This window comes from Nicotiana sylvestris, chromosome 8 (assembly GCF_000393655.2).
Source record: "Nicotiana sylvestris chromosome 8, ASM39365v2, whole genome shotgun sequence".
In the NCBI taxonomy this organism is placed as follows: Eukaryota; Viridiplantae; Streptophyta; class Magnoliopsida; order Solanales; family Solanaceae; genus Nicotiana; species Nicotiana sylvestris.
The window spans coordinates 37426380-37448850 of NC_091064.1; positions in this window are offsets into that span (position 1 = coordinate 37426380).

The window sequence follows — 22471 nt, forward strand, 5'->3', positions numbered from 1 at the left end:
CTTGTGTTGCGACAGTTTCTTCAATCCTTACCTTGCCTTTCCTTCTCGCATCGGCTGTATAGTCCCAGGGTACAACATTTGTATAAAATGATGGCATGGTTGACATCATCACTGGGACCGGTGCGGCTATCCTTACTTCGAATGGAACATGTGCCTTGGGTGGCCAGACTGTAACCTCAAATGGTGCACGTACATTTGCCGGAGACACGAATTCAACCTCAATTGGTACTGACGTCTTTGCGAATGGCGCTAATTCAAACTCAAGAGGTACAGGCATATTCACCTCAGTGTCCTTGGACGGTTGGATCTGGACTATGATTGGATTGAGAGTAATTATCAGTTTCTTCGGGTCATCACCTTCTGCGATCAACCCGATTGATCCCTCGGGATCCCAGTCATCTTCTACTTCAATCATGTGGAAACATCCACCCTTATGGTCTAGCAGAGGGTTGTTGCAGACTTTTGGAACGGGTTCTTTTGCCACAATGATCTTGTTATAAATCACATATTGTATCTTGTCTTTCAAGGAGTGACATTCATCGATGGTGTGCCCTTTCATGCCGGAGTGGTATGCACATGACTTGTTAGGGTTGACCCATTGAGAAGGATTATAAGGGGTCACATCAGGGATGGGATGACATAACCAGCAGCTTTGAGCTTCTCATACAGCTGGTTGATGGGTTCAGCGATGGCTGTATATTGTTTTGGAGGTCTGCGACCAAAATTAGGTCGGGTTCTAGGGAAATTTTGGCGTGCAGGGGGTGATTGGTAGTGGGATGGTTGAGTATTATATGTTTGGTAGACATAAGCAGGTTGGGAGTATCTGGGTGAAGTAGGTTGATATGTAGGAGGTGGAGATGACTGATAAGTTGGTGGCAGAGCTTGTTATGAGGGTGCTTGGTAATATGGGATTGGCTGGTATGTGAGTGGAGGTGTTGGGTAAGCTTGGTATTTAAGGGGAGACTTGATCCTTTGTGCAACCATCACGGCCCCTACGTCCCTTTTCTTGGACACACCACCGGACTGTAAAACCTTATTCATAGCTTGCATGGCTTCGAAATTTGTAACTATACAACTTTTAATACCTTCTTCAATTCTTTCACCTAATTTGATAATGTCGGAGAACTTGTGATTCTCGATCATCATCAGCCATTCATAGTATTGCGGGTCCTGAGCCCGAACAAAGAACTTGTTCATTTGCTCTTCTTCTCAGGCGGGTCTGACCTTAGCAGCTTCGGACCTCCAGCGAGTAGCATACTCGTGAAATGTCTCCGTGGCCTTCTACTTCAAATTCTGGATATAGAACACGTCTGGTGCGTTCTCTGTATTAAACCTGAATCTGTCCGTAAAGTCAGATGCCATGCCTACCCAACTTGACCACTTCTTGGGATCTTGACTGATGTACCAAGATAATGCACTCCTTTCAAACTCTTCATGAAAAGCTTCATGCGGATCCTTTCATCCTTCCCTACTCCAACTAGTTTGTCGCAATATGTCCTCAGATGGACCCTTGGATCACCCATACCATCAAACATTTCGAACTTAAGAGGTTTGTACCCCTCAGTCAGTTCGATATCAGGCTGTATGCAAAGGTCCTCATAGTTCAGCCCCTCGATTCCTTTGCTTCCCTCAATGCCTTGAATCCGGCTTGTCAATTTCTTAAGTTCCTTGGCCAAGTTCTTTATAAGTAGGTCCTTTTCATCAGACTCAGGTGTGCCTGAGATAGGTTGGGTGGAGTGTGGCATGGTCTCCACGTAGATAGGAGTATTATGGTGGCCTGGTGTATGGGTGTGGAAATGGTCATTTGTGGAGTTCTAAGGTTCTTGGATGAGTAGTGGAGTGTTGTTTGGGGTATGTCAGATGTACATTAGTTCTTTAGTGGAGCAGCATGATGGTGAGGTGCGAGATAATTCTATTGTTTTGGGATATTTTGAGGAGGTGTAGGGTTTTGAGCGTTGGGGAAGTTGATATTTGGGGTGCTGAGGGAAAATGACAGGTTTGCCAGATTCCAAACCTGATCGATCTCTTCTGGGAAGTTCAACAGTTTCTGTTCAAGTTGTGACACATTTTCGTTAGGAACCCGAATACCCTGGCCATTAGTGGCCTCTACCCATTCGGATGTATTCTCCTTCATGATGTTGCTTAAATCTTCCATATTGCCTTTGTTCTTGACATTAATGGGACTAGGAGGAGGAGGGGGTGGAGGGCCCTTGGATCTTGTGAAATAAGATGATGATGCCATAGTGCACGAACTAGCCTTTGGGTAGGGGAATAATAAAAAAAACAAAAGGTAACCAAGTTAGTGAGGATTATAAAAAGTATTGTAATATTTAAACACATAGTGCGAGAATGTAAAGCGTGTCCTAATTTGGGAACCTCTTTTGTGGCCGAGGAAGGCCTAGCAACAAATAGACTTGGAGAACATAGAATGCTAAATGCTTTATTTTATTGGTAAAAATAGACGAATCCCAAACGCCACTAAATAAGCAACAAATAAAAGTCACTAATGGCTATTGGCCTTATTACATTCATAAAGCGAAAACGTAAACTCCTATCTATTTGGTCCCAGAAGGACCTTCCCCATACTTGGCATCCCTGGCTCCGTCAAACAGCTTCCCCAATTCGCGAAGTCCCAGCAATAGGTATGCTCTAGCTAGATGTCCGCCTTCTGTCCCTTCAGCCTTTTTGCAGTCTTCAATCCTCTTGAGAAATTTTCCCTCTAGTTCTACTATGCCTCACTCCAGGCATCCTAGCTTTTTGTTAGCACTGATAGCCATGTCTTTCCATTCCTCAATCAGCTTTTGGTTGGACTTTTGTATCTCACGGTGTTTGCCCTCGCATTCACGGATCCTTTTGCGTAGCTGGTTGTACTTGACTTGCGCCTTGGCCTTTTCATCTGTAATTTTGTGACCTCAAATGAACCCTGGCTGGCCCAGATCATCCCAATTATCTTCCAACCAACCTGAATAGAAAGGGGTACAACCGGCATGATATTTGTCTGGCTCGATGGTGTCTTTCCCCATTACGATCTTGTAGTGCCACATGTGTTGGGCTTGGCACTTGTGGGGACTATCATCATTTTGGAAGCCAGCTCGAAGATGGATCATCTTGTCGACCCTAGGTATGACTTGCTTCCTACCTACTTGCCTCATAACTCGAAAAGGGACATAAGGGTATGTTCCTCTTAAACCAATCAGTATCAGGAAAGGCGCATCTCTGGATCGGGCGATGAACTCCTCTGTCGGAAACCACTCGAACATCCATTGAATCTGTTCTTCAATCAGATTATCAAAGAGCTCAAGCCATCCTTTGGCATTCTCAGGCTGAGCGAACATGTCGGGGATGTAATTCATTATCTTCGTATGGTGGAAAACGATGTGATCATCCCAGACCCTTCGCTGAATTTCTTGTCGGTATTTGCCATTTTGGAGATGTTCCATGAGACAATGCTGAAGTAGTAGATTGCAGCCTTCAAAGTGTCTCGCTCCTCGTTGATACTTCTCTAAGGCTCGGTATATGTCTATGATGATCATGGGTACAATGATGAATGTCTGCCCATCAATCCCCTCCATTAGGGTCATGGTTACCATAGCCAGCCTAGTATGGATTCTCCCTTTCTTCATTGGAAACACGATCAAACCCAGGAATCAAAACATGAAGACGAAAACCCTACGATGGATATGTCCCAAGGACGAGATGGCAAACTCGTCATGGTAGGTACAGTATGATTTGCTATGACCGTACCTTTCATACATGTAGTCAAAAGGGATGTATGACTCCTTTAGTCATACCAATTCAACATTCTTCTTCAAACCCATCATTGTTAGGAAACCCTTGCCTGTGTGGTTCTCATGCATTAGCAAACCTGGGGTTTCCCACATTAGACCAGCCAGTCCTCTTATTTCCACCAGTAGAGGTGTCATTTCGATGTCCCCAAAGCGGAACACGGCCCTTTCACAATCCCAAAATAAGGTAGTAGCTTCTATTATCATATTGTTAGGCTGAATCTCCAAGAGGGATGGTAGATTACCCAGATATTTTCTAACGAGGGTTTTGTCACTAGAATGTAAATCTTCCCACCAACTTAGTAATCTTGGGTGGATATTGGTGACCATGACGAATCTGGGGACTTCGTGCCTCATATTTCTGCAAAACAAATAAGGTTAGGCCCCTACCCCCACAAGACTCGACTATTTAATATCAACAATTAGCATGAAGCATTTAGTTCTCCAAATAAATGCACAGAACATGACGATGTCTGTTTGGGTATAGGGAAACCTAGTGGACTTTTGGACAAGACTATCTTAAAGGATCATTACGTGGACAATGTAACTAACCTGACTAGGTTTGACAATGATGCATGTGCAATTTAAACGGAGTAAGGTTTCTATGGGGGTTTATACTGGTACCCTTGAGCGGACAACTCAAAGGGGAAGGTACGGAACTGTCCACTACACCGCTGATCGACTAGTTTTACTGCAAATAAGCCTTTTCGAATTTAGGGGGTAATGATATAGGAAGGGCACAACCACTCATGAAGCATTGCTATAGTATTTTTTTTGGCACGAGTGGAGTATGATGTTGAGCATGATTATGCAACAATTAAAAGCATGATGACATGTATTTGCACGTTAAGAAAGCGATAAATACAACAGTTTTATAATTTAAGGCAGCTATAAAGGAAGGAAACAAGAAAGATATGTCAGTTTTGCTTTTGAAAAAGAAATCAAACTCTTAAAGGAATTAAACAAATAATTGCACATAGGGTGGTTACAAATTCACAAAAATGGTATGAAACGGTAAAGGGGTTGCATTTTTTTAGTTATGGGACATTTTTAGTTATGGGACAACTCTTCCCTTTTGGGAAAGGGGTTGCATTTTTGAAGAGTCGTCACCTAACGATTTAAGGTGCATTAGGACACCTATAGGGTTCATTTATGACTACGTTTGGTAACCAGATATAGGGTAAGGGCTTGAAATTATCCCAAGGGGAAGGTGTTAGGAATCCCTCAGGATCCACTAGTGTGGTTCCCGGCCAAACAGTTTTTGTGAATTTGTACAACTAGTAAACAAACAAGTATAGCTCAAATAGTAGGGGATTTAAGGTTAAATACACAAGTGTTCGACAAACAATTAGAGAAAAGCAAAATTTTGAAAAGAATTACAATCTCAACATGTTTATGAATGTAAAGAGGAGGGGGTGTCCTAGGTTTGTTTGCAATATGGATCTCATCAATGCGATACCTAGTATGACACTCTTCAAAGAGGGGATACTCGTTGTATTAATACACTGGTCATCATATCCATATCTACCCTTTCCTGCCCCGTGAAGGTAATTAAAGTGAGGGTTGGTCTCGACCCCTATTTCATTCTGTTACCCGTCCCTTCCTATTAGTCCTAGAGGAATTTAGGACTACTATCCTATAAAAGAAGGAGGTTCTAGGCACACCCACAGGTTTAAAGGCAAAATACTAGGTGACAAATAAGAACACATAGGACTGCATTTAGGGGGAAAACACAAGAAACAGATAGAAGGCTCAGATATACCTCCACAAGTAATGCACACAGACAACATGACTCATACACATATAAGGTCTGAATTAAGATCCTAAGCATGGTATCTAAGTGATAACAGTAGAACCAGATTTATTGCATGACTCAGAAAAGAAGTCCGAATAAGGCTTGCCTACTAATTTTAACAGTTGATAATTAAGCAGCATACATAAAGAAGCATGTTTCCAGTTTTGACAAATTTAGCACCTAAGGCTTGCCTAGGTATAAAACAGTGTTCCAGTTATTAGAGTTACTAAAAACAGTTTGGAAATTGTTTGTACCTAAAACATGTTATTCTAAATACTGTAAAGACATGCAGGGATTATTAACGGTTTATTTAAAGCAAAATAAGACTGTTGACACTCCTTTTCATGCATCAGTAATTTAACTAAGCATAGCTGTGTGAGTATGAACGAGAACCTAATCATGGTATCTAATGATTTATATGCAGGATTCCTAAAGCAGGATTTCTAAATGCACAGCATGATTGCAGAATTTCTTAAGAGCAGGATTTCTAAATGCACCACATGATTGCAGAATTTTCCAAGAGCAGGATTTCAAAATACATAGCATGATTGCAGAATTTCCTAAGAGTATGATTTCTAAATTAAACTTCGAAACATGTTTACGTTGGTAGAATCACATAATAGTAGCTTATTTTATTGTTATTATTTATCCTATAGGTAGGATTTCAAAGTGTAGATGAGATGCTGAAAACAGTACGTATAAATCCTAAATAGAATGATGTCTAACGCATGAATCCTAAGCATTGTTTCTATTGCACAATTAGGAATATAAACCTAATAACATGTTTTCTACCCTTAGCCACTATGGAATATATATTTACCCCATCCCCTTTCACTAGCCACCCCAATACTTGTTTACAACAGGTTATTACAGACCAATATTGAAATTAATTACATAAGTAGAAATGAAAACTGAGAAGTACACTATAGAGAGCATGATTAGGACTTCCTCCCTGAGTTATGTAATAAATCACCTCAAGTGCCAAGATTGTTCCATAGCCTTTTCTTATCTGGGTTGTCAGAATTCCCTAAGTACCTCAAGGGATCCCGGGCAGTGCTCACACCCAGATTTCATAGCCGAGACAGAGTAAGTGCAGTGGGGAAAGGCCAGCTTTTATGTGTCCAAGTTCAGAGGGAGCTCAAGGGTTCCAAGGCAAGGCTCACACAAAAGGGATAGAACCTAGTGGTGTAAGAGTACATATGAGAGTGCTTGACATAGATCTAAAAAGGGTTGTGGAAACAACTTTGCAAAGATTAATTTGAAATAAGTTTGCAAAACAATAGAAGAGTTGCTTAAGGAAAACAATTTTGAAAGGAATAGGAGCAACAACAACTTGGAACAAGCCAGTGCACACAACACAAATTCAAATAAACATCATTTCAACATTCACAAGCAGGGAAGTAAGTGGTTGGGGACATAGAGAGCCCAAATCAGAAACATGTAAACATGGATGAGAAGAGAAGCATATAGTCCAGCCAGTACAAAGAACAAGTAGCAATGGATTGGCCTCCAGAATACAAAACTACTACTTCAAACTGTTAACAAGGGAGTCACGCTCGAAATTAGAATAGTAATAAGACATAGAGACAGGGTATGAGAGTAGTCATGTTGAGGGCAGGGGTTTATTATACATAATTAGTCATGCCACTTAGTGTTAACTAAGCACATTTAAGAGTCTATAATGCTAACATGGCATATTAGTTGATGGTAATAAACAAGAACTCAAGTAGACATGCTGATTACACACTTGAACAAGAGAGGGCAAAACTTAAGCATGCTGAATAAAGCAGTAAACAAGAAAGGCAATTAAATACATAAGCCATTAAATTAGTGCAGAAGGAGACATGGATTTAACAGACATGGAGTACATAGAGTTGAGTTTCAGAATTGAACTAGGAACATACTAGTTAAGGAAGTAAAGTGCATAAAAGTAAAGCAAGTAGTGTTCCACAGTCTAGCCTTGGCTTTCAGCCGGCTAGACAAGCAGTTAGCACAAGTAGAAGAGAAAGAAGAGATAGTTTGAGTGTGTGTGTGTGTATTCTGAACTATTGTTTGTGTGTTAAGAGGTAAAACAAAAGTGTATACATAGCACTTTAGGAGTAGAACCAATAAGGTAATGAATCAGAATCTAGTCAATTAGGGATAATCACAGAATCACATAATCAAATCACCTAAAAGGGGTTCAGAATAGACCCCCTTAATTAGGGGTAATTGATTAATGGTAACAATAGGGGTTTAATTAAGGCAAGGAGTCCAATCATACAATGCAAGGGAATCAGTAAGAATCCACAATTATATGGGCAATCAAATAAGGTCAGTATGACCAATTAGGGTCATAAACAAGGAAACACCTAAGATTTACACATATGGATCTCTAACAGAGTGAATCAACCAGCCAAAACTTTTAAAATAACACTGATTTCCAGAAGAAAATACTCAACTTCCATAAACAAAAATTAGGCTAAGTAAAACCTCACAAAGATATAGAAATTAGCCGGAGAAATAGATTCGAACCCTAATAAAGATTAATTAGGGCAAACCCACAAAAATACTGGATTTAACAAGGAAAAATGTTTAAGTCCAAAGATAGAGTTAACTAGCATGACTAGTACCACAAAAACACCCAAAATCGAAGCAAAGATTGAAGGAACCACATAGAATCAACTAGGGTTTCATATTCTCGCACAAATCAGTCACGAAGACGAAAGGATAATTAATCAAACACCTAGAAGTTAGAAAAACCCTTTGAAAAACAACTTTGTATGAACCCTAGTTTAGAAAGAATGATTAAAAATTCGAAAAAGTCAGTTAAAATCGGAGGTTTTTAAAGGAAAAACCTTAATAATACTCGAATCACCTCAGATCTAGAAAGATCTGAGAAGAATCGAACAATAGTGAATCAAGGGTTTTCGGAAAATAGTAGAGATGAAGAAAAATCGGTTAAAAACTCATGGATATACCTAGATCTAAGACAGATCTAAACGAAAAGTGAAAAATCTAGAATTAGGGTTTCAGAAAACCTAGAGAAGATGAGAGGGCCTTAAAATGTTACCGGTCTTAGCCGAAAAAGTCATAGATCTTACTCGAACAACCATGGAAGGCCGGGAAATGGCATGAAAAACCATGGATAGGAGTTGAACCGCTCCAGGTTCACCCGAGGACCTCAGGGTAGTATCAAACCGGCGTGGGGTGAAGCAGAGGCCAGGAGATGATAAGAGGCAATGGTTTCCGGCGAGGGAGGTGGCCAGATAAGGGTGGACAGTGATTAGGGTTTGAGGGTGTCTGAGAGAGAAAATAGTAGGAAAGGATTTAGAGGCGGCTCAAATAAAAGAATGGGGTAGGGTTTGGGGGGTCGTTGGATTAAAAATGGAAAGAAACGACGTGGACCGTTGATCTAAGAGATCAACGGTCGAGATTAAGTATGGTAGGTGGGTTCTAGGTTTTGGGTATGGGATGATAGGGTGTGGGTCAAGTTTTTTGATTGTAAATTGGGATGGAAATTGGGGTCCTGATCTGGCTATAATTGAAAGTCAATTTGGCTATAATTTAAATAGCCAATTTTTCTATTTAATTTATAAAAAATAGTAAATAGTTTCTGAAAAAATAATTTAAAGTGCTAAAATGATTTAGAATACATAATTAGCAATTTAAAAATATAGGATCCAATTTTATGCATATAAAATATAATTAAATATTAAAAGGGCTAATATTGCACTTATGTGCAATTTAGCTTTAAAAATAATAAATGTAATTATAAAAATATATAAAACTTACATTAGCCATATTTTGGGATAAATATAGAAATACAATGGATGAATTATCAAAATAATAATTTTGGAAATAATTATTGGGGACTTTATGGATAAAAAGTGAGAAATTAAATCAATTTTAAACCTTACAATTATGGAAAAAATAATAAAAACCTTGGGAATTTCTTATATATGTATATATATGCTATTTTGAAGGTATTTTTACAAATTGAAAATATATAGGAAAAAAATGGGTATCAACAGGCGCGACAATAATGCTGTTAAGTTAATGTAAGAAGTTTATAAAGGGTGATAATGGGGTTGAAGGGTGCTAAAGGGATTCAATCCGAGCTTGACGCTCATCATGATATGTTGACGACTAGTTAATGAAATATTTTGTACACTATTATTGATGTTGTTCTTATTGTATTTCTCTTGTTTTGGTTGTTGGTATATGGTATTGTAGGAGGCTCTTGTTACAAGGAGATGCTTCCCAAATTTACATAAAACGAGCTACTAGCTTAAGTTACAAACGTAGACTTTACTTAGCACTGATTTTGAATCTCCTTATGCTATCGTAGACTGAGTTGAGTTGTTTGAAGTGTTTCTTGGAAGCTATTATGGATTCAAAGAAGTTAAAGTATGTTAAGGCTAAAATTTTCCTTTATTTTGGCATGATCCTATAACTACAGGTGTTTGATAGTGAGACATAAAGAAAAGTTCATATTCTTGAATTTATCCACAGTGTCTTAGTCTCATTAGTTACATTATTCTCCCTTATCGGGACTTCATATTCAGTTTAATATTGTCTTCTTTCAGCCAAGAGAGCAGAGTATATATATATATATATATATATACAGTATTTTCACCATCATTGAGCTATAATCGATGGGCATGCCCGTATTGCGAAACCTTATATCAGATGGTAAGTTATATACCGAGCCTAATGTGGTTGAGAGCCTATGAGCGAGCCTAGAATGGCCGAGATATAGAGCCTAGTATGGCCAAGGGCCTATGAGCGAGCCTACTATGGCGGAGTAGTTACACATACCGAGCCTTAAAAGACCAGAAAGCTATTTTACTTACTATATTGAGAGAGTTGAGTCAGTATCAGTATGTAAGCATATCTTTAGATTATCTTTGACTACAGTTACTTTCAGTTATTATACTATCAGTTAAGTTTCATCTTTCAGTTATTCTATTGCCTTACATACTCAGTACATTATTTCGTACTAACGTTCCTTTTGCCGGGGATGCTACATTTCATGCCTGCAGGTCCTGATTAATAGTTGGACAGACCCTCCCAGCAAATAGAGTCAAACATCAGCTTTGTTGGTAAGTTCCTCTTCCTCTAAGTTACCAAGTCTAGACCTTGGAGTCCATTTTATATATACAGGTTTGATGGGTAGGTCGAGGCCCTGTCCCGAGCATGGTACAATTCAGTTATCTCTAGAGGCTTGTAGACGAGTCCTGTATATTTTGTAAATCAGTAGATGTTCATGGCGGCTTCGTCAGCCTGCACAGTTATATATATAAGCTTTTTGGCATGTTTACCCCATAGATGAGAGAGACGTTATTTTCTAACGATTCAGAATATAGACTCATCGGCGTAAGTTGAGTGTTTTCCCTCCAGCGTTCACAGTTACAGAGTGGTATGCTGGGGCCGAGTATGGCACCGGGTGCCATCCATGTCTCTTCGGGTTTGGGATGTGACAAGTAATAGCATCCGGAGATGACTCAAGATCTTATAGACATACAATAGCATAGGTCGATTTTGAGCACCACACGAACTCGGTACTGCACCTCTACCTCTACCACGACTTGTCGACTATTGATAGTACACGCTGCTCCGAAAATAAGCCACCGCAAACACTATCTGTCACACCTCCTTTTTACACCCGAGGGGGATATAAGGAGTTTTTCCAATCAAAGTGATAATAATCGAAATGGGATTATTTTATTTAATTTTAGGGTTTCCACTTGGGATAGTTTATTTGGTGTCCCAAGTGACCGATTTATTTTTTTAAAATCCCAAATCGAGGAAAATCGACTTTATTTAAAAGTCTTCGAAACCAGAAATTTTAGATAAGAAATTCTGTTAACCCGGGAGAAGGTGTTAGGCATTCCCGGGTTCCGTGGTTTGAGCATGGTCGCTTAAACTATTAAAATTGGCCAAATTATCCGATTTACTATATGTTTTAAAACCTAGTGTGCATTTTTCGCTTTATAACCACTTTTAATTATTTTAACCGCTTTTAGGATTTATGGATTTATTTCTTGAACAAGTTACGATTGTCGTACACTTGTTTGTTTTGGAACACACCGCAAACCACGCTACATGAAATGCACCCGTGATTCGTGATATGTTTATTTTATTAAAGTTCGAAGTTGTTATGATCGGGTCACAAGGAATGCACACCATAATTTGGGAATTAGGTATCATGGCTATGCCACGAGAACCGTACTCATAGTCACGATAATTTATTATAAAAACGCGCCTAAGGCAAACTACAAATATTCAAAGTATTTTCTAAACTATTTATGAATGTTCAAAGTATCTTTCACACTAGTTGGTATTAATGTGAGGGCCATGAGTTATGGATTTTGCTTGTGTATAGCACGCCTCAATTTATTTTAAAATGATTGTATTCAATTTAGAGCAAACTACAAATGTTCATGTTTAAAACTTATTCAATATAAAGCTATTAATTATATACATGTTTAAGGTAATGCACTAGGCCTTTAATCATTTGAGAGGAAATGGGCCAACGATAAGCCCAGTTCTTTATCTAAGAAAATCTCGAAAGGCAAATGGGGCTGGCGAGAACTGGGCTCAAAATTAAGCCCAAGAAAGAGGACAAAGAAGGCGGATGGCCTGTTTAAATTTGCAATTTCGATTGGGCCAACACCAGGCCCAGCTCTTTAAAGATAAATTCCATTTTTTATTGCAGTGACATGAGAGCTTAATGAATAACAAATTACTGAGGATGATTGGGCTCGAAATTGAGCCCAAAAGATGGTAAATGAGCAACAAACAGAATACCTTAGGTCTAAACTCGACCAAGGCTGCCTCGTCTGGGCCAAAATCAGGCCCAATTGAGACTCCTCTTCCTCTGAATCAATATGTGACCCAAAGTATTAAAAGTCCAAATAAAATCAAAGGCTAAACATCCATGCCATAAGTCTAATATTAACACCATTGATAGTAACAAGGAGAAATTTAAACATTATTTGTCCATAAACCACCTTAAACTTGAATTCAGAGTACAAATGGACAAACCATATGCTAATAAAAGAAACGATTATGGTAAATGGCATTAAACATATTTTAATTTTTCACATTACACAAATTTTAACTTGATATAAGCATAGTACATCTCAATATGAACATATATTGTATATTACTAGACTCACTGGATCAATACACCAAAAGACTCAATTCCTGAACTCATTCATGTATTATCCTAGACCTAAACATGTAATCATGCTAACAACATTGAACTTAAAAATAATTTAGCTAAGGATAATCAGTCATTCAAACACATATAAACAACATACAATCAATAGTTTTTAGCACAACCCCAAATATTACAACTGTTAAGCAAATCAAGCTGTCTAGCCATACATGAAACAACTAAAACTAATTCAAAATATCAAACACCTAAGTATTCTGACTAAATTATAAAATAGAACATCAGCTTCAGCATGCTTAAATAGAAAACTGGAAAGAATACCATAAAAAGAAGATCTATAATTCCATTCCAGGCCAACATATTACAGCTTCATTTTTGTCATTTTCAAGGCTCATGAAGATACCCGAATACATCAAAGAATAAATGAGAAAATCTCTGAGAAAATAATAGAAATCAAAAAGGAAACATCGGTAGAAATCAGCAACACACAACAGCAAAACAACATCTCTACAATCAAATCATTTTCGACTTTACAAAACAATAAATTCCCAAAACTTTCTAACTATTTTTCTTTTTAAATCAGAAACTTGATCAACCACCAATGTAACAGTATAGCTAAACTTTTTAGGGTATTTTTGGATCTGAAAAATCTATCTAATGACTGAAATAAAGGTACTTTATATAGGTATATAAAATACCATGTGTTGAAAGAATAAATGAATCATTCCATCAACCACAAAAGGTATATTTTAACAGAATTGGACAGTTGGCTGTCCCTAATTGGTTTGAGTACTTTTGTACTGGCTAAATAGGGCCAGCTGCCCATATTCTAGAACTTTCCCACATGGCCTTATCCTATTTCATATTTGCCCAACCTTCAAACAACACCCTTTAAGTTTTTCGTTTGTTCAATTGACCCCCTAAAAGTTTCTACTGATTTACGGATTAGGGTAAACACAAATGGGCAGGCCAATGTAAATCAAACAATAAAACTAGACAAATTGATTAAATTTTGAACATCCGGACACAATAAAAGCCTAAAATGAACTAATTTCTTGATGAATCTCTAATTTAGACAACCAGAAATCTAATTCTACTCAAGCCACAACAAAATATTATACAAATGAAATTGAATCTAAGAGATGAACAATGAACCATGAAATAGTATGGCGCATTCAAATCAAACTGAAAACAATAACCTGAATAACCTACAACATGCAACTAAACACCATAATGAAAAAGGACAAGAAAAATAATATAAGGAATCTATCCTAAAATTTAATCAATGTTACTGCTTAATTAACCAAAACAAGAAAAGACCGAGATGCATTAAAACCCCAATCAACACATTTTTTCATTTTCTTTTGTTTTCAACGGGTGTGAATCAGAACACAGACAAAATAAAATAAGAACAAGAAAACAAGGAGAATGTGATACCTAATGTGACACAAGAAGAAAGGAACGGGCCCCGGACTCGTACAAGGCTGGCTAGACTCCGGTCATGCTTTGAAGTGAGTCCAAAAATACATTAAGCAATCGTTATTGCTGAGAACGATTAGTTAATGGAAATTTCAGACTCATATCGTGTCTTGAAGCTTCAAAGGATCAGAAAAAAAATCAACTAGGGCTCCGATTTTCCAGATCTGAAATTGGTGGGATTTGGGTGGGATTTAGTGAAAACTAATGATGGATTTGGGAAGAAGGGGGGATGAGGATTGCATGGTGTAATTTTGGGTGGTTTGGAGACATGCCGCCGCCGGAAATCAGCGGATAGGGTTTAAATAGTGTGGAATTAGGAGTGTTTGAGAGTGGCTAGGTTTAGGTTAGAGACAGGGGAAATAGGGATTGATCTCTAGGGTTAGAGCGGGGGTCTTTCGGACAGTTTTATAGGGGAGGGGGTAATCAGTTCCGAGCCGTTGGATCAAATGAATCCGACGGTTGTGATGAAAGGGCGTGAAACGGGATCGTTTTTAGAGGGTGGGGATTGGACCGGATTTTGAAGGCTTTTGGGCTTGGGTCTGGACTGACTTGGGTATAAGGTTTAGCCCAATTTCAAATTAAACCCCCATTTTTCTTTTCCAATTTCTTTTCTTATTTCTTTTCTTTGTTTTCTTTTTTATTTTCTTTAAGTAAAATCCTGAATTAAATCTCAAATTAATTTAATTTGTAAAATTAAGCTTAATTATCTAATTATAATATTTATAAAATTAGTTGATCCTAAATTTAAAAGAAAAAAATTACTAATCTAAAATTAAAAGCTAAAAATGTAAAAATGAGCCAATTTTTGTGATTTTCATTTTGATAAAGCAATTAATTAACTAATTAATCCTAAAATATGAACACAAAGTCTAATATGCAATGCATGATGTTTTTTTGACATTTTTGGAGCATTTTATGATTTTAATTAAAATTAAACATGCACAAAAATACAAACAATTAATAAAATCCTACAAAAATCCTATAAAATTACAAATAATTGGGAAAAAATTTATTTCTTTAATATTATAGGAGTATTTTGAATAGGACAAAAATCACATGCTCACACTATCTAAGATTTCATATGACTCCATCAATGTGCCAACAAGATACAACTTGAATGTGACACATAAGGAAACACGAACTATGGAAAAGGACTATCTAGCCCGCGTAATGAATAAAACGGCCATCAAATACTATGAGCCTCTAGAAGTAAGAAACACGACAACAAAATAAATATAAGGAACCATGCTCAATATCTCACTATTGTGGTGTGCAACCCGATCCACACATAATACCGTTTGCATCGTGCAACCTGATCTAAACAACATACTCGTGGTGGCATGCCACCCGATCCAACCATATACCTGTAGAGGCTTGCCACCCGATACGCACATGACAATAAATAAGGAAATGCCCATTAAGCCAGAATGCATATACCTACGAAATACCCGAATGTCGTCCATAAGCACACCAAGTGAATAATATCATCCCTGGCGAGACAGATAGCACCCTACGCTACAAAACTCAAGCACAACTAAGGTAGAATAAATGAGCTGCATCCTGAGAGCCATCCTGCTCAAATAACACTGCAAGCTACACGGGACCACAACACATATGCAAATAATAGAGCTGTCTCGCAACCTACATGGCTGATAAGTGGTGATTTTCACTACTAATTAGAAACTTTTAGCTTCCATTTTAGTCCAAAAACATTTAATTGTATTCCCAAAAACTAATGAAATATCCTTAATTGCAAGAGTATTGGAAACTGAGCCACTAAGATGAAATTCAACTCAAGAAGGAGTAATATGAACTCAAGGACAAAAATAAGCACAGAATCTCAAAGTGTGGACCGCAGATTGTGAAGGCAAGCTTATCAGAGACAAGTGCAAAGTGCGGTCTGCACATGAATTGTACAGCCGCAGAAGCTAAGCATTATCAGAGATTCAGAGAGTTCTCATTTCAAGCTCAAAGAAAGTGCAGACCGCACAATTATTGTGCGGCCGCAGAAGATTAGTTATACGACCGCAACTGCATTTGTGCGGTCCGCAGAAGAGCCTTGTATGGCCGCAGCCAGAAATGTGCGAACCGCAGAATATGAGAGATGTGGCTGCGGTTCAGAATTGTGCAGACGCAAGATCAAAGTCATGGTAAGCTGAAGCAAAGTACGGACCGCACATGGAATTGTGCAACCGCAGAACCTCCGAAAGGGCATTTTTGTCCGAAATTGTCAGCTTAGTATAAATAGAAGATTTTCACAATATTAGGTCAAGTTTTGAATATTCAAAGTGTTGCAGCCATTTCTCCTTGCTTCTTTAGGCAACTTTAGCTTATTTTGGTGATTTAACATTGGGTTTTTATATTTTTTATTTTTCAATATGAGTTTTATTATCTTTTCTTCTTTGTCTTCTTCGATACCAACTATGAGTAGCTAGATTTTTACTAGGGTTGTGACCCAACCCTAGTGTGTAAACCTTATGGGTGATTGATTTTGTGCTTTTTTATGAATGGGTGTTTGTTATTTAGCTAGGTTTATGCTTCGATTGTGAAATTAATGGTGGCAAACATTGATTTCTGACTATTTGACTTGGTCTCTTCTTGAGAAATAGAGACCTGGTCTAGGTTAACTTAGCTAACAAGGAATTGGGTCAGTTGAGTTATTGATTAACCCATTTAAAGGGTTCAACCTAGAGATAGTAACAACCCGACTTGAGCTCTTATCAACCATTTTAGTAGAAACCCATTTGGTCTTGAGAAAGCCAAATTGGGCAAAACCATTATCTGACCGAGAGGTATTGAGTGGGCAACGTAGTGTTGTGAGCTATAATACACCCCAATCAATGAAACATCATAAAAGTCTTTATCCTATTAGGCAAACACCTAGTTCATGGTCACAGCCCTATGCCTTTTCATATATTTGAAAAATATTAAAAAACAATCATCTCTAGTTTTACTCCTTTAGATTTGCAATCCTTAGGTAATTTTAGAAGTACAAAAGAATACCCTTTTACTGGAAGTGCAATCTAGATACTTCACGTACTCACTCCAAATATATACTACTAACTCTTATCTTCACTCCCTGTGGATTCTATCCTAACTCCTTGTTAAGTTTTATTATTTCAAACGATCGTGTCATACCTCGTTATAGGCACACATTTGGACGTGATCAATTTTTGGCGTCGTTGCACGAGAGCTAAAAATGGATTTAGATATATATTTGATTTTGTGTGTGAATTCTCTTATTTTACTTCCATGTTACTAATCTTTTTTGTGAATCAACTGTAGGTGCAACAATGACTCTCAACAATGATCAACTCGGAAACATACCTTTGGGGGATATGGACGTTGAGGACGATCAAGTTAAAGAGGTTCCTCTTGAACCTCAAGCAAATAGACGAGGCCAACCGCCTCAAAACAATATCCCAGTTCCACTGGGTGTTATCAAATGAAGGGTATGCAAGTGCCATAGTCCCCTCCTGCATTAAGGCGGTCAACTTCAAATCATGAATGTAATGCTCACAGTGCTAGAGCAACTTGGATTCTTTAACGGGGCTCTAAGTCAAAATGCATACAAACACTTGAAGGGTTCTGTGGACACTTGCTGGGGGAGTTAACAGACAAACGTCTCCGAGGATGCTTTAAGGTTGAGGCTATTTTCTTTCTCTCTATAAGGGAAAGCTTGGATTGGTTAGAGAGATTACCAAATTATTTCATCCATACATGGGATAAATTGGTAGAGATATTTATTTCCAAGTTCTTTTCTCCCAGACATATGGCTACTCATAGAGACGAGATTCTAGAATTCAAACAAGAGCCCAATGAGCCGTTGCATGAAATATAGGAGAGGTATCGAACAATGGTCAAAGAGTGCCCCAATAATGACATGACGGAGGCTGTGATTCAACAAAATTTCTATCGAGGGATAAATACTACCTATCAATGTGTGGTCAACCAACTTGCTGGTGGAAATTTCATGACAACACCATATGCGGAAGCTTGTGAGATTTAAATGAAATGGAGGATACTTCATCGACATGGAAAAGTATAGCAAATGTTCCTCAATGTGATCCAAACATGATTCACCTACATAAAGAATTGCATGATCATGGGCAAGCCATTGCCGAGTTGACCACCACAATGAATCAATTAGCCAAGACTCAACTTCAACAAGTGCAAAGTACTATGCAAGTCAATGCAATGGAGGGAGTTAGTATGATTTTAAACAAGAGAAGGAAAAAGGGTCTACAAGTGCAAAACCGTGTGGAGAATTATGTACAAGAAAATAGTGGGTTTGATCAAGATGAATCTTACAATGAACAAGAGGAGGAAGTACAATATGTGAACAATTTTCAAGGGCAAAGAAGAAACTCTCAAGGCCCGAATCAACAACAATGGTGACCCCAAGGTCATTAAAGGAATTCGAATTCTAACAACCAAGGTAATTGGAATAGTGGTAATAATTAAGGGAATTGGAATAGAAACAACAATCAAAAAAAATTGAGTGGCCAAAATAACCAAGGCAACTGGAGTGGCAATAATCAAAGATATTGGGGAGGCAACAACCAAGGGGAATGGAACACTAATCAAGGCAATTGGGGGTCGAGCTTTTAAAGGCCCCCAATGTATCAACAACCGAGCAACCCGCCTTCTTATATTTCCCATGGTCCAAGTTCTTCCAATAATGAGATGGGACGAATAAAGAATATGTTCAAACAAATGAAGGAGAAAAATGCCGACTCTAATGCTCATCTAACCTAACACAACACATCAATTCGCAACTTAGAAGTTCAATTGGGGAAAATCTCTCAAGCTCTAAACACTCGTCCTAAGAGGCCACTACCAAGTGACACGGTGGTGAACCCAAAGGCTGGGAACAACATGGGACTTGCCATGACTGTTACTACCAGGAATGGAAAAGGTGGGGATGCACCTACCTCAAGTGAAAGGAAACTTGTGGATAATGCGCAAGTGGCAAGAAGATGAGACCTCGAACAATATGGTGAAATCAGATGATGAAGTATGGATTGATATTGATGGCAATATGGAGTATGTTCAAGAGGATGTGAACTCGTCTAGGGACCAAATTGTTGACATACTGGAATCGGTAGTGCAAAAGGCTAAGTCACCAATGCCTAGGCCTCCTCCTCCATATCTTCAAAGATTTTCCCAGCAAAATGGTGAGAATCAATTCAAAAAGTTCATTGACATAATGAAGAGTCTATCTATTAATGTGCCATTAGTTGAGGCTTTGGAGAAAATGCCCGGTTATGCAAAGTTTATGAAGGATTTGGTGACAAAGAAGTGGTCAATGAATTGTGAAACTAAAAAGATGACTCATAAAGTGAGTGCAATTGTACATTCAATGGCTCCTAGATTAGAATATCCCGGTGCTTTAACAATCCCTTGTACTATTGGAAGTGCTGAAGTTGCTAAAGCTTTTTGTGATCTCGGGGCAAGTATCGATTTGATGCCCTATTCGATTTTAAAGACTTTGGGAATTGGGCAACCTAGAGCCACATTTATGAGATTACAAATGGTCGATTGTACTATGAAAAGACTGTTTAGAGTAATTGATGACATGTTGGTTCGTGTTGATAAATTCATTCTTACGGCAGATTTTGTCATTCTTGATTGTGAGGTTGACTATGAGGTACCGATTATTCTTGGGAGACATTTCCTTACTACGCGGAAGGATATAGTTGACGTTGAAGTTAGAGAACTTACCTTCCGGGTTGGTGATGAAAAAGTGGTTTTCCATGTGTATAAGTCTATGAGGTTACCCAATAGCAATGAGGTGTGCTCTTTCGTAGAATTGGTGACCAATGTGATTGTGGATGAAACAAGTGCTGTGATGAATCTTGATGATACATTAGAGGCCATCTTGCTCAACTTTGATGATGAAGAGATGGAGGGTTATGTGGAACGTGTGAACTCTTTGCAAAGAATGGGTTCGTACACTCATGAGCCCCGCAAATTGTCCTTGGATCTTGAAAATATAACCACTTCTCCAACAAAGCCTTCAATTAAGGAGCCTCCCATCTTGGAGTTAAAGCCATTGCCTCCACATCTTCGGTATGAATTTCTTGGCCCTTCTTCTACTTTACCGGTTATTCCTTCCTCTTGTTTGACTAACATGCAGGTAGATTCCACATTGGCAGTGCTACAAAAGAGGAAGAAGGCTATTGGATGGACATTTGCGGACATTCGGGGGATAAGCCCCGCATTTTTCATGCACAAGATTAACTTGGAGGAATATGCCAAACCATTTATTGAACATCAAAGGATACTCAATGAATCCATGCAATAGGTTGTCAAAAAGGAGACCATCAAGTGGTTGGATGACGGGGTTTACCCCATTTCCGATAGTTTATGGACTTTTCATATTCAATGTGTCCCAAAGAAACGGGGCATGATGGTGGTCACCAATAATAAGGATGAGTTGATTCCTACAAGAACGGTGATCGGGTTGAGAGTGTGTATGGACTATCGTAACCTCAACAAAGTGACAAGGAAGGATCATTTCCCACTTCCCTTCATAGATCAAATGCTTGATAGATTGACCAACCATGATTGCTATTATTTCCTTGATGGGTATTCCGGCTACAATAAAATTTTTATTGCTCCGAAGGATAAAGAGAAAACTACTTTTACATGTCCTTATGGTACTTTCGCATTCTTGTAGATGCCATTTGGGTTATGCAATGCACTGGCAACTTTTCAAAGGTGTATGATGGCGATCTTCACGGAAATGGTGGAGGATTACCTTGAAGTCTGCTAGAAAACATGGATAAAGTGTTGGCAAGATGTGAAGAAACAAACTTGGTGCTAAATTGGGAGAAATGTCATTTCATGGTTGAGGAAGGCATTGTCCTGTGCCACAAGATCTCAAAGAATGGCATTGAAGTCGACAAGGCAAAGATTGAGGTGATTTCTAAACTTCCACCTCCAACTTCAATGAAAGTCGTGTGGAGTTTCTTAGGCCACACGGGATTTTGCCGGCAATTCATCAAGGATTTCTCTAAAGTGGTGAACCCATTGTGCAAGCTTTTGGAGAAAGATGCCAAGTTTCATTTCAATGATGTTTTAATGAGAGCCTTTGAATTGCTAAAACTCAAGTTGACTACTACTCCCATCATCACCGATTCAAATTGGAGTGTTCCTTTCAGAAAGATTTTTCATCTGGTCTATTATGAAAGTACGACCATGAATAGTGCCCAAGTTAACTACACCGTTACAGAGAAAGAGCTTCTAGCCATTGTGTTTGATATTGAGAAGTTTCGCCCGTACTTGATGGATGCAAAAGTAATTATCCACATGGATCATATGGCACTTTGCTATCTTATGAGCAAGAAAGATTCAAAAGCCCGGTTGATGAGATGGGTACTTCTATTGCAAGAGTTTTATATAGACATCCAAGATCGAAAAGGAAGTGAAAATCAAGTGGAAGACCACTTGTCTTGTTTGGAGGAAGAGGGGAGGCCGCATGATGGTCTTGAAATCAATGAATCCTTCCCCGATGAGAAACTCTTGGCTATTTCAAGGAAAGAAGTGACTTGGTTAGTATATCTAGCAAATTATCTTGTGAGTGGTATCATTTTGGTTGAGTTCTCTTCAAACCAAAGGAAGAAGCTCAAACAGGATTGTCAAGACTATTATTGGGATGAACCGTACCTTTTCCAAATTTGTATGGATTGAGTTATTAGAAGATGTGTACCGGAATAGGAACAAGTTTAAAATTCTTGGGGATTGTCATTCTTCGTCATATGGTGGTCACCATGGTAGAGCAAGAACAACTATCAAAGTGTTAAGTGGTGGTTTCTATTGGCCCACTCTTTACAAGGATGCAAGTGATCTTATCAAGTTGTGATGAATGTCAAAGGGCCTGTGGGATCTCAAAGAAAAATGAGATACCCCTCACCACCATTTTGGAGATTGATATTTTCGATGTGTAGGATATTGGCTTCGTGGGTCCTTTGTGAGTTCTTGTGGAAACACCTACATCTTGGTCGTGGTTGATTATTTGTCCAAATAGGTTGAGTCCATTGCTTTACCCAACAATGAAGCGAGAAGTCTGGTGGCGTTTTTCAAGAAAAATATATTTACAAGATTTGGTACTCCAAGGGATATCATAAGTGATGGGGTTTTGTAACAAAGCTTTTGATACCTTACTCAACAAGTGTAGTGTCACTCATAAAGTCACGACACCCTATAATCCTCAAGCAAGCGGTCAAGTGTAAGTATCCAACCGGG